This window comes from Nycticebus coucang, chromosome 13, assembly GCF_027406575.1.
Source record: "Nycticebus coucang isolate mNycCou1 chromosome 13, mNycCou1.pri, whole genome shotgun sequence".
Lineage (NCBI taxonomy): Eukaryota > Metazoa > Chordata > Mammalia > Primates > Lorisidae > Nycticebus > Nycticebus coucang.
Genome location: NC_069792.1, coordinates 94,740,061 through 94,754,255, shown reverse-complemented (window position 1 = coordinate 94,754,255; position 14,195 = coordinate 94,740,061). Strand labels below are relative to the sequence as shown.

The following is a 14,195-nucleotide window of genomic DNA, read 5'->3' as shown; positions in this document are numbered from 1 at the left end:
CCAGAACTTTGTATCTGAGCAGTGGGAGGAGGAGGCGGACCAGCGGGAGGTTGTATTTTCCGAGGGGTGAGAACTTGGGTGTGTTTGGTTTCTAGTGGGAAGGAGGCAGTGCATGGGAGAGGCTCTGGGTTCAAAACTAGACAAAAATGCAATAGTTGTGCGTTCATATGAAGGCTGTCCTGGGCACTGACCATGTAGGGGAGGAAGGAAGAAAGATCGCACATCAAGTTTAATGACTTCCTGTCTATTTTTAGAAACATACACAAAGCTGTGTTAGCAAACCGGATCCGGTAGATAAAATGCCACAGCCCCTCTCCTCGGGTTAAGCTGCTCAGTCTTCTAGATGCTATCTCTCCCACTGGCCTCCTGGAGCTTGCTGTCCCCTGTCCAGGTAATTAGCAGGCCAAGCCCATGGGACTCCCAGCCCCGCAGAAGAGTAAGCACCTGGGCTTTGGAAAGCTGCAGGCCAGAACATTCCAGGGTTCCAGAGGCCTGAGGCCCAAATCCCTGTGAGCAGCCCTTGCGCTTTGCTTCTCCTCTGGTTGACCCATCCTGGAAGGGACTTGGAACCAGCAGTGCTTATTTAGCCTGTGTACACAACAAACAGAAAACAGGTCAAGAAGGGAGCGAGGGGTTCTACACCAGCGTTTCTCAAAGTGTCGGTAATAAAGCTTTGTTTAGTTGTATCTCTGCTCTGTTGCAAACTGATATTTACTCACTCTTCATGTGATTAAACCAGTAAGGGGTTGTTCGGGGATCAGCACTGGGTTAGTTCCCCTTTTCATAATAATGCTGATTCCAGCTCCTTGCCTGGATCTAGCCCTTGGGATGGTCAGTGGTTGCGCACCTTCAGGCTCTCAGCTAAGTTTTTGCCTCACTTCCCAGAGACCGTCTCACCCACTCTTCTTAGGGTGCTTATCAGTTTATGGCAGATTTCCCCAGGACGAAGACTTGAGTGCTACGAGTTTATTTAGAAATAATTCCAGAAAGGGGGCTGGTAAGGAAAGGGAGAGGTGAAATAAGAAGGGAAAGAGTCAGGAGAGGGAGTGACCAGGCAAGTTATCCCACGACACCTGACACACAGGGAACAAGCTTAGGGGGAGCCCACCCAAGACACGGGGAAGCCGGGTTCTGACGCCCCACGCTCATTCCTAGCTCGACAGCTGCTCAGGACGACATTAACTCCTCTGCCAGCCTGCAGGCACAGCAGTCCTCAGTGGCCAGAAAAGGAGCTCTGGCGGGAAATGCAGGTATGTTCAGCTGGAACCGCAGGGAGTCCTCAGCCTCTGCCACCTCTGCCTCCATCTGTAGTCCCCACAGCCCCAGTGTGTTCCTTCGCGTCACGCACATCACACTGCTCTGTAATTACCTATGTCCCTCTTTGTCTTTCTTCCTAGGCAGAGGCTGTGTGCTTTATCTTTGCATCTCATTGTGGAGTGTGGGATTTGGAACCCAGAGATGAACGAATGCCTGAGTCTGACCCCTCCGGAGCCCAGAGTGGAATTACTCTTACAAAACACCTTACAAATCCAGGGACTAAAACTCAGAAAAGGGCTACGACCCGCTCTAGATTAGGTAGCTAATTTGTAGCAGTCTCGGATCTCCCAGGTCCAAATCCTGGCTCCTTTCATGCAAATACAGCTGTCTACAATTTTTGTCTCCACTTCTTACCCTCACACCCTGGTTCAAGAGCAAGCCCTGGGACACACACATGCACACACACGTCTGTACACCATTGGCTGCTCACCTGGAACTGCCTGACAGACACGTCTTTTTTTGCCTGATGGCAGGTGAGATGATGGGAAGGCGAGATTGTTCTTCTGACACTAAGAAATTGCAAACTCTGCCAGGATCCATGGGGTGATTCAGAACAGCCCCAGATGGATTCCACAATGTAACTGGAAGGGAAGAGGACTGGCTTCAGCTCTCTCCCCTCACGCTCACTGTAAACTCTGCCACCAGGAGCTATTTGCCATCCTGCATCTCCTGAAGGTGGTGCTGGTTTGGGGTGACTCTTGGAGCCTTCAGCTGTGTTTTCTCCTTAGCAGTGTTTGTAGAATGACTACAGAAGCTGGGCCTGCTCTGACGCTGCTCCACAGCCACATTGGGTTTCTGTTATTTCCTCAGCTAAACCCGGCTCTCCCCGGGGCCTTGTACATGCTGTTCCCTCTGCCTCTTCCTAGTTACTGCCCCTCATTCATTAGCTCTGGTGACCCTTCCCAAGGGTCCCTCCCCTCTGTTCACCCTTCCCCTCCCCCTCCACTCCCTCACATAAAGGGTTGCCTCTCTCCCGGCATTTACTCCAGTTTGAACGTGGATACACTTACGGGAGGCATGTTTGATCAAGACAGCCTCCCTTTTTAGATTCTCAGTTCTTTGAGGAGGAGGAAGTGTGTCTGGTTTTGCTCAGCACTTCAGAACATAGAGCTCAAATATTTTGAATGTACAAATGGATTAATGATCAAATGTAACACCAGTTTTTACAAGCTCCTCCCAAGATAATCACTACTAATCTTGAAGCTCTGGGTTGGTCCAAGGCCAGCCAGCTGGTGAGTGGGACTGCATCAGCATTCAGCCAGGATTGCCTAACATCCTGGCTCAATGGCGTTGGGATGGGAGGCCTGGTGGAGTTATTTGGGGGACGTTTGAGTTTTATGATGTTTGTTTCTTTGCTGATGCTCACAACATGATTTAGTTGTCTGAATATGCTGAGAAGAAACTGAGCCAGAAGTGACACTAGACTAGAAGGACAGAGATAATGACAAGGTGATTTTCAGCTTGGCACGTTAGCCCTCAAAGCATCTGAAAATGAATGAAGTGGGAAACCCGTGTTTACAAAGAAAAATTCAGAGGCCTTAATAGCAACACACTGCAGAGTGTTCTCTTGGAACAAAAATGGGCTTTTTTGGTCCTTGTCTCAGGAAACTAAGTTCATTGCTTGAATAGTTGATGGGATATAAAGTAAACAGGATTGAAAATCCATCCATCTCATAGTTACAGGATAGGAGTTGAGAGAGACAGGTCCTAGTTGAAGCTGTATTACACCCTCCATCACAGCTACCACCATGATCTGAGACTCCTCAACCCCCTGATTCCTGGACCCATGGTGACCGGAGCCTCAGGCTGAGCTGATCAGCCTCCACGCCTCTGTGTCCCACTCTGGTTGTTCCTGACCGTGCCTCTGACCCAGCTGGGTAGTCCTGACTTTTACCTGCTATAAGATCCTAAAGATGTGTGTAAGGGTGTTCAGCACACCCCCTGGGTGAAGGACTCAACTACATCTTGACTTTACCTTGGAATTGAAAATAATGTAACCTAAACATTTGTACCCTCATGTTAATCAGAAGTGAAAAAAATGTTGTCTTCAAAATTGACTATTGGAAGGGCGCTAAATAACTGTTGTTTTGTAGACATGATCTCTGAGCCTCTGGGCTTTCTGTGTCCCTGGAATTTGACCCTCTCACCCTCCTGACTGGCAGGGAGCCCTGCCTTACTTCTGAAGAGCATCCCTGTTGGGCCGTAAGAAGCTGCCACTGGGAACACATCTCACTTTTTGTGCCAGCTCTTTCCATCCCCTATTCTATTTATTTTCAAAAAGTAATAACCATGGAAAGTACAATAGAACTGTGTTTTTAACTTTAAACAAAAGTTGGTTTACCAGAAGAACCTTTTCTTCCAATTTAATTCTGCACAGAACCTCAGCAGAGAACCAATAAGAGAAGCTCCTGCTGACAGGGCTTTGAGGCCCTGGAGTCCGCCTACAAAAACCTGGCTCTGCAGGGTGGTGTGAAGCCACCACTGTGGAATGATCACTTCACTTCATGTGCTGCAAGAAAGATGACCACTTGGTTGAAACTGAGCTGTCAGATGGTGGGGAAGGCCATCATGTCCTAGCCTGAAATGTTCATGTACAGTCCTAGAAACTTCAGCAAGGTGAGCACATCTGCTTTTGCACAAGAAAAGTGGTCACGAGGGCCAGCTTATAACTCGTGGAGAAACGGCCTGTCAGCAGTGGGGAGAATAAACAAGCAAGGTTGCCTGCAATAGGGTGCGGGGGGGTCATTTTCATTTCTTCTCCCCCATCCCGTCTTCCCTCCCTGCCTATGATGCCCCCACGCACACACACACCCACTTAATGACGTTTAATCCTCACGTTCAGGACCAACCTCGGCCCCTGCTCCTCAGCCACGCTTCAGAGCTGCCTGAAATGTTTCCTTCTAGGGCAGGCAGCTGGGCCCTTGCCTCACCCTCTGGCCTCTCTGAAGTGGATGGACGTCCTGCCTCCTGACGTGAGTATACAGGGCATATGGGACGGATGGCCTTATAGGCAACACTCCAGAAGGTTAGACGCTATTTTATTTTTTGTTGTCAATTTTTAAAAATCCTACCTTGTGCTTTATTTTGCATAACCCTGGAATCAATGGAAAACATTTTAACCTCTTGGGATCACAGGGTCTGCTTCACTTGGAAGAAAATGACATAGCATCATGGTGAAGTGTAGGTTCATCAAATGCAATGAAACTCTGTGAGAAACCTCATGAGTGATTTATTGATTTCATTTTACAACAAGTTCTACTCCCTCAGGTCACACTGGTTCCTTAGTATTTCATTTCCAGATTCCAGATATCAGAGGAAACCACTGGCAAATGAAAAGGGAGTCCAGGATGCACACACACACAAATAGTGAAGCAGCAGCCAGCGAGAACTACTAGTGAAATGATGAACGCAACCGTCAAGTATTGTCACAGACGGCCATTGTTTCATTTTGAATTTTGGCAAGTAAAGTGTTTCTTAAAAGTAAATTTTCACTTGTTTAGACATAGGATCAGCTGTACCCCACCTCCAATTCCGGTGTTCCCTCCCTGGATGTGTGCCCTTGGAGAAAAGACTCCAGGCCTCGCGGGAAGGTTTGTTTGGCAGTCACTCCAATATAAAGGGTCACGTGATCCTTCAAGGCTCTGCTGAAAGCCTGATAGCCTTTCAATAGGAAAAATGTCTTTTTCAGCAAAATGTTGTGTATTCATTGTGAGATGCTCATATGTCACCCAAAGCTATGGACCCAGATACACACCAAACACCAAACAAAACAACCAACAAAACACCAAAAGCCTGCTGTAACACCTTTCCAGCGCCGACATGGAAAAATCTTACAGGGCCAAATAGCACGAATAGGATGGCCTACCCCAATAAATCATGGAGCAGGAACAGGTGACCGCACTTCTCTCAGCACACACTGAGCACAGGACACACGGTGGGTGTGGTTCACGGGGGGAGGAGCAGACAGAAGCAGAGGTAGGACTGGGCAGGCTGATCTGATAAGAAGGTTAGGTTACCCTGTCCTCCTGCGTCTGTCTCGCCCTCCGACTGATCAGCTGCAGCAGTTCGCTCTTCCTCAGCTAGAAATGTCTCTGTGTGCCGGTGGCCCCAGCATGCCAGCATGGCTGAGACTCCAGCCTTTCCCTGAGCACACGGCGTCCTTCCACACATACTCCCACACTGTGCCCTTGGTCAGGAATGCCTGCCTGGGCAAGACCTTTGCTCTGGAGACGGCTCATGTTTCACTCCTGGGAGCTGCTGGTCTAATTCTGGGGGTGGGGTTAGCCGCCCCGCCTGTCTCTCCTGGCCCCATGCCTCTCGGCTCTTACTGTGCTCACCGCACCACCCCACAATTACCTGTTCACGAGTCCTCCTTTCCACCAGCAGAACCAGGGTTTCGCTTCCTGCACAGCAGCTGGCACCCTGAAGTTACTTACGAATGTCCGTGAGAAGCTCATGACTGTGATGTACAGTCAGCCCACTGAAAGACAGTGACTGATACGATCTAGGAGAGTGGTCCCCAACCTTTTTGGCACCAGGGACTGGTTTCGAGGAACACAATTTTTCCACCGACAGTGGTGTAGGTGTGTGTGCATGATGCTTTTGGGAAGATTCCAGCAATCACATCTCCACCTTGGATCATCAGACATTAGATTCTCATAAAGAGCACACGACCTAAATCCCTCCCATGCACAGTTTACAGTAGGGTTTGCGCTCCTGTGAGACTCTAATGCCAGGGCTGTCTGACAGGAGGTGGAGCTCAGGTGGGATGCGAGTGACAGGGTGTGGCTGTGGATGCTGATGAAGCTTTGCCTGCTTCCTGCCCTCTGCTCATCTCCTGCTGTGTGGCCTCCTAATGGGCAGTTCCGGTGCTGGTCTTCTGCCTGGCCCTTGGGCACTGCAGGTCTAGGACACAAGACACTCTACAGAGGCACCAAGATTCATGAAAGCTTCCTTCCTAAAAATAAAGACTGGCCACAAGGATGTAGGAGAAGCCTGATGTAGTGGGAGCAGCTGAAAGCTGGGTACAGACAGCTCCTAACAGGTCAGGATGCTCTCAGCTTGGGGGTTGAACCCTGGAAGAAACTCTATGGCAAAGCCCCTGAATGTCAGTTTCGGGATTACAGAAACAAATTGAGGGTAAATGTCCCAGCGTGCCCGTGTACTGTTCTCTGCCCCACAGTTTCCCCTATTATTAACATCTGATATTAGTGGATACACTTGTCATGATTAATGAACCAATACTGATACATTATCACTAAAGCCCAAAGTTCACATTTGTGCTGTGTATTCTGCAGACTGTGACAAAAGCATAATAACATGTGTCCATCAGCATCCTACAGAACAGTTTCACTGCCTTAAGCTTCCCACCATCTGCCTGTTCTCTCCTGAAGCTCCCCCTACCCCAGCAACCCCTGACAATCACAGATCTTTTTACTGTCACTAGTTTTGCCTTTTCAGACATGTGATGTAGTTGGATCCATACAGTATGCAGACTTTTTAGACAGGATTCTTTCACTTAGCAATAGGCATTCCTTCCTGTAACGCTCCTGATTTTTAGCCACTGAGAACTAATTATAATTGTCACACAATAGTAAGAGGCAGAACGGCACCCTACACCCCTCTCTGGTTGAATGTTTCTTTATATAACCACTATTGGGAGCAGGAGGTGGGGGTGAGGGAGAGAATCTCAGAAGTAGGATTCAACTTGGGGGCCAAGTGGGTCTGAGTGGGCCTGGTTTCTGGTTTCCGGTTTCCCATGTAGACTTGCCCGTCGTGACAAGCCCCTTGGCTGTCAGCGTACCTCTGGCCTTGCCCTGGCTATGGAGCCTGTACCACCCAGCATTCAGCCTATTCACCCTGCCTCTCCCCTCAGCACACCCATGCATGCTTCAGAGAGAAAAGCCCCGGCATTATGCCTGCAGAGTGGCCTGTGTCCCAGCTGTGCCTGGGGCCTTGGCTGGGCAGAAGCAACCTGCACAGCCAACTAAGATTTAGCAGTCCTGACTGCCAGCAGCAGAAGCCAGTGCTAACTGGATAATATTTCTTAGAGTGAAGCTCACAGTTTATTTTTATACACATGCAGTGCTCATATAAGAAATGCCATGTTTGCATTTCAAGCCTGTGGAGGCAGCTTGAGAGCCTGGAGTCAGAGTCAGGTGGACCTGGGCTGAAATGATATTGCTGCTGTGTTGCTGACAGTGTGTGAGCCCAGCGAAGTCCATACCTTTTCTGGGCCTCAATTTTCCCATCTACAAAAATCAACATAAGAATTTCTTCTCTGAGAGTTATTATGAGGATTGACAGTTCTGAATGTCTTGCATATAGGAAATACCCATGATGCATCAACTCCCTTTCCTTACCGGGTTTCAGTCCCAGGTCTGATATTATCTATGTGACCTGAATCATAGACTCACATGTCAATAGCTGTCCAGCCTCTATTTAATTCTTAATACTTTATTATTATCATTATTAATTGTTTTTTGGCGGGGAGACAGAGTCTCACTTTGTTGCCCTCAGTAGAGTGTTGTGACATCATAGCTCACAGCAGCCTCAAACTCTTGGGCTCAAGTGATTCTCTTGCCTCAGCCTCCTGGGTACCTTAGACTACAGGTGTCCGTCACAATGCCTGGCTATTTTTAGAGACTAGGTCTCACTCTGGCTCAGGCTGGTCTGGAACTCCTGAGCTTGAATAATCCACCTGCCTCAGCCTCCCAGAGTACTGGGATTACAGGTGCCCATCCCTAATTCTTAAATTTTTAGAGATGGGGTTCCTCTGTCTCCTAGTGTGGATTGTATTGGCAAGATCACAGCTCAACATTCAAAACTCCCAAGCAATCCTCCTGCCTCAGCCTCCTGAGTAGCTAGGACTATACCACCACGTGTGAAATTTTTTTTTTTTTTAATTTTGTAGAGACAGCATCTCATTATGTTGCCCAGACTAGTCTTGAACTTCTGGCCTTAAGTGGTCCTCCCTGTCTAGGCCTCTCAAAATGTTAGTATGATAGACATGAGCCTCCAAGCCTTGCCTATTTTTAAACTTTTTATTAAAAATCTGTTTCTTTTGGAAAAAGTTGCAAACCTTTTTGTATACACCCAGAAAGTACACATACCATAGCTCTGCACCGTAATGAATTTTCAGAAACTGAACATACTGTGTACTCCATCTGTTTTTGTAAATTAAGTTGTTTTTGAAACACAGCCATGCCCGTTTATTTCTGTGTATGTCTATGTCTGTGGCTGCTTCCGCACTACAATGACAAAATTGAGTAGCTGCGATGGAGACCATATGGTCTGCAATGCTGAAAATACTATCTGGCCCTTTACAGAAAAAGTCTCCTGACTCCTTCTGCATAGTATTCCACGGGGTGAATATACTAACGGGTACTTATTTGCACTACCATTGGTGAGCGGTTGGGCAGTTTCCAATTGGAGGCTCTGATGAGTAATCTGCTATGAAGGCCTCATATATGTCTTTGGTAGAACACGCATATGCATTTCTGTTGAATCTATTCCTAGGCGTGGAATTGTTAGAACATAGGGAAGAATTAAGTTTAATCTCATTGAAAACTGTCATTTTGCAAAGTACCATTATGTCTCCTAGGAAGAGTGTCTGAAAGTTCCATTTTGCTTCATATCCTTTCAACATTGGTATTTTCCGTATTTACCATTTTAGCCATTTTACCTGCCCCATTTTGATGTTTCTAAGTTATTTCTGCTTGTCTTGGACACCTCTGGTGATAGAGCACTCACTGCTTCGAGGGGCAACCAGTTTCCCTTTGGATAATTCTCATTTGTTAGGAAGCTCTTCTTCAGATAGCAGCTTTTCAGATATTTAAAAATCAGTGCTCAAGACACCAAAATATTTCTGGCTTCTTTAAAAGTTGTTCCAAAGTCCTGAATTTGCAGGTCACTCTGGTTGCCTTCTCTGGGCTTCCGGTCTCCCATTAGTAAAGTGACTGGGTTCAGTGAGAAATCTTTACAGTTATTTTAACTCTAATGCTCTGTGTTAAATGTTATCATGGGAACTCTTGAAGAGATATACATTTCTAAACAAGCAACCCCCCCGCCAAATAGTCCTCTTAACCTGCCCTGTCCATCTGCTGACGATAGAGAATGGAGACTTTTGTTTATTCATTTTGTCCTTCTAGCTAATAGCTCCTGAGTTCCTAGGATATTCCAGGTTCTGCTTTCCTTGTTCAGGATGATAAGATTTAGGTTTCTCTGTGACAAATGGAGCTCCAGCAGACGGTGGGGAGAAGTGGTTTTTTGTGCCTGGTGGACCCTGAAGCATCCGTGGGAGGTTATAACCATGTCAAATACATCCTGAAAAGGCCAGGGTCATGAGAAATGTCAAGGCTGATGACCATCACTGGAGGCTGCAGGGAAACTGGTTGGTTGGGGGAAGGGAGAAGATGGTTTTGTCTTTGCCTTGTGGCTGGGGGAGTTTGGCCTAGGGCATTGCCTTCTTTGGAGCTAGGAGAGTGCAGGCTTCACCCTCAACAATCTCAGGACTTACTTCCTTTGTAGTAAATAATCCCCAGGCCAGACAGCTTTTTCTATGGTTCTCCCGGACACAAGCCTGAGTAGTGTGTAAGGACCAAAGGACAAGGCGCCAAAGTCACAGCATCAAAGGACAGGTCACCACATCCCATGGCCAGTCCCCCATACTTAAATTTCACAGAGACCAGGCCTGATTTAATTGATCCAAACACTGCCATATTCTAAGGCAAGGTGTTGAAAATTAAAATACTGATTGGGTCTTTGAGATATCACATGCCACAGAGTCTAATAGGAACACGGCTTTAAATGTTTAAAAAAAAAATTAGCTGTCTTGTATTAATTCACATAAGCCTCACAACAAGCCCATGTAGTGAACACTGTAATCCTTGGTTTGCAAATAGGGAAACTGAGACACAGAAAGTTTTAGAACATGCCCAGGGCATCAACTTGTAAGGGTGGAGCTAGGGCTGCAAATGCACATAGTCAGGCTTCAGAGCCCTTGCTGGTAGCCACGATGCTACCAGCTCAGAGCTCCACGTTGGGAAGGAACCTTCACTGGTGGTGGCTTAGCTAACTCTGGTATTGCAATGATGAGCTGGGACAAAATCCTGGGGGGAGCTTTCTAATCTAACCCTCTGCTAAAATTCACAGAGGGGCCTGAGAATGAGTGCCCCAGAGTTGTAGAGCTTACTAAAAATCAATGGCAGTGATGCAAATAATTATTCCATGGGGATAGGGAAGTTTCCTGAAAGTAGGATGTTGTCACAGAAGAAGGGAGGGATGTCAGGGAGGCCAGGAGAAGGGAATTGAAGAGTAGAACTTGCCCGAGGTCACACAGCCAGCGAACAGCAGAGTCAAATTTTAATTCAAATTTGTCTCGCAGCAAAGCCTCTAGTTTGCTGGCTATGTCCTCCTTATAGCACACCGTGGGTGTATCAACTGGGGAAAAGGAGGAGATTCTTAAATTTGGAAAGGAGAGCTTTATTTTTCACAGGGGGTTGCAGCCTGCGGGTAGCCCTTCTGGCAGGCTGGGCAGCATAGCCTGGGGCAGAAGCCAAGAATAATGTGCTTCCCTGGGAGGGAGGAAGGAACAGAAACTTATGCTGAGCAGAGTGACCATATTTAACACGCTATAGGAGGAGTCATGAATATTTATGAGAGGAGAACCATGTGCCTGGGCATTCCAGTTTTATGCACATACAAAAAAATGGTGGTGTCAGCATGATCTGAGGGTGGAGGTTTTGGCCTCTGTTGTCAAAAGGTGGTGAGTCAGGGGACAGGAGAGCCCTCACTGTTCAGAACCACTTCCGTGGTCAGTGCCCCTTATCAGGAAGGAATGCTGGTCAGTTGTGCCGACACTGCAGAAAGGGAGGCTCAGCATTCAGTGGGCATCAGGGAAGGAGTCTTTCTAAAGGGCTGTTTCCACCCAGCCCCTGGGGAAGAGAGCCCAGTGGGGGCTAATGAGGCTTGTCTGACCTCCTGCCCTGTCAGGGCTGGGAGCTCAGCTTTCAGGTTTCTCTGGGGTCCCCTCAGCCAAGAGGAGGACTGTTCTCTTGGTTGGGGGGTTGGGATTTTATTTTTGTTCACAGGTGAGAGACTTTTCCCTCTTGTCTATTCAGCCAGGCATGCGGTCGGGCAGCCGTTCACGAGGCAAGTGACAGCACGCCCGGCAGACTGCAGGAGTGGTCCCAAACCGGCATCCCACTCTGTAGATACACCCGCTGCCTTTTTATCTTCTCCCACCAAAACAAAGAACCTGTTTTCCTGCCCTTGATTCTGAGTTTGGTCAAGTAACTTGCTTGGGCCAATAGGACGTTAGGAGAGGCTTGAAAATGGTGCTGGACATTTCTGCTTGTCCTTTTTTGCCATCACCAAGTGAAGGATATGCCTAGGCTAACTCGCTGTCCAGGGGGAAGACAGATGCTGCCTGAAGCAGGGTTGCTCCAGCTAAGGTGCCCCAGCTAAGCCCAGCTATAGCAGAGTCCCATTAAACGCGCGCGCGCGCGCGCGCGTGTGTGTGTGTGTGTGTGTGTGTGTGTGTGTGTGTGTGAGAGAGAGAGAGAGAGAGAGAGAGAGAGAGAAAGCGAGAAAGCCAGCCTGGCTGTGCCCAACTCAGATCAGCCTACCTCAGCTGTCCCGGGCATGGGGGCTGGAATAACCAAGGGAGGTTGTTTTAAGCCACTGAGTGTCGGGGCATGGGGTGGGGGAGGTCTATGTAGCAAAGCCTAATTAAATCAATTGTTCTTTTGTACCATTTTTTTTCAAAGTTAAATAAATATAGGTCAAGTTAAATGATGTTACTATCTTGACCATTCGGATTGGTAAAAATAAGTTGTCCTCCTGGTCCATTGTGAACCGATCCAGGCAAACCCTTCACCAAAACTGTTAGATGAATATTATACGTTGGTACAAACAAATTTTGAAACAAGGCAACATTTTCCTTCACTTTTTCTAATTTTTCAAATACTCTCCATTTTGGTTGAGCTGCCATACCTTGAATTTGGTGTGATAGGAAGATTAGATGAGGTCAGTTGATTTCCTGTGTTTGTTTAGGCATGTCTGTAAATTACAGGCCACTCATTCTTTACAAAAGTATTAGTTTGAGCTGAACCTATTAATTAGAATCGATGTGTTTTCTTTGGTTATAGTACAACTTTCCCAAAAAGAAGATTTAAGGATTGTTTTAAACAAGTGAGTACGACAATTAGTGTATAGTATACAACCGCAATTTCAAAATTGAAAATAACAAGTCTTATATTTTATTTCACCTTTAAAAAAATCCAGAGGAAGTAACTGGAAAAAATTGAATTAACTCCTGAAAACATCACAAATTCAATAAAAGAGAGGCATGCTATAATATGTATAATTTACTTCAATCTTGGGTTTAAGCAGAAGGAAATTTTACTTTAAAATATTTTCACATGAACATTCTAGTATGTGTATATGCAGACTGATTTTAATGCTCTATAATTTTAACATTTAAAAGCCTTGCTCAGAGACACAAACTTCAGGAGTGCTGCTCTGAGATATCAAATCTTTTTATTAGATCATTAGGTAGGTTTTCTCTGGTGGAAAGAGCTGTTCAGGGTGTGGGCTGGGGCTGTCTCAGGTGCCAGGGCAGGTGGCAGTGGGTTGTGGAGCGGCTGAGTCCAGTATCTTGGCATGATCCAGAGTGGTGCCCTGGACTTAGCTACCTGTCCAACTAGAAGATTAGCTAAGCCCTGCTGCTCAATTATTGGTGTTTCTGTTTCACATAAACCATGGTTTATGTCTCAGGGGCACAGAAGGGACCTCACAGGCTTTTAGGAATTAATGTGTTAGTCTGTTTTGGAGGGCCGGACTATAGTTTAAAAAATATATATATGAACAAATTCCTATGCACATTGCACATATCTTATTTTGAAGTGAAAAACAAAACGGGAACAAATACAATTCACACCCTTCATGTGGCCCGCGGGCCGCAGTTTGAGGACGCCTGCTCCAAGAGACCAGTCAGTTGTGAAGGGCCAAACTGGCTTAGGCTTGGCCTTAGGGAAAACATTTTATAATTTAAAAAACAATTACTGCTTTGATCACAAGCATTTTTTAGTAGAATTGCACCATGAATAGTGCATACCAGGGGACAGGAGTGCTTGAAAAGTGCCCTGTTGCTTGGCCTATAGTTAGTGCTAAAATAGCAAAAGATGTATTTCTTTTTTCTTTTTTTTTTTTTTTTGTTTTTATTTTATCAGCAAAAGATGTACTGTTGAGAATAACACTTGTCATTATGATAAGTAGATTGGAGATTGACAAACTGTAGCCTGGGAGCTAAATGCCACTTGCTTTTATAAATAAAGTTTTACTGGAACACATCCATTTACACATTACCTTTGAATGTTTGCACAGGGACAGAATGGAGTAATTTCAGCAGACACCCCATGGCCCTGAAATAAACTGAAATATTTACTATTTGATTCTTTACAGGAAAAGATTATCCACCCTGACATAAACGGATAGCTTTAGGGTCTGGTAATGTGATTCTCAAAAACAAACAAACAAACAAACGAAAAAACCTTTCATTTAAAGTCATAAAAGTGGCTTGACTTGTGTTTTATCTGCAGTGTTTTTTATTTGGTTTTATATCTTTGGAGTCTGTAGAGATCCCTAGAGAACACTTTTGTGAGAGGAGGGGAGGAAGGGTGTTCCGGTGACTGGAGAGAGGGAGGCAGAGGGAGGAGAAGGGAACAGGTGGCAATAGGCCCTTTCCTCAGCCTCAGAAAGAACCTGCCCATGGCTGGTCTTCTGCTCCTCAATGACAGAAGCTTTCTTCTGACCTCAGGACCTTTGCACTCACCATTTCCTCTACCTGGGTCACTTTGCTCTCAGGCACCCACCAG

At 46.4% G+C, this 14,195-nt stretch overlaps 1 long non-coding RNA gene across 1 annotated transcript; it reads right to left on the bottom strand.

Moving 5' to 3' along the window:
• Nucleotides 1-212: 212 nt before the first annotated feature.
• On the bottom strand, nt 213-5,261 carry LOC128563896 (uncharacterized). The gene is made up of 3 exons (XR_008373924.1): nt 5,183-5,261; nt 1,748-1,898; nt 213-588 (listed from the first exon to the last, which is right to left on the bottom strand). It is a non-coding gene; the product is annotated as an uncharacterized LOC128563896 (long non-coding RNA).
• Nucleotides 5,262-14,195: the final 8,934 nt, after the last annotated feature.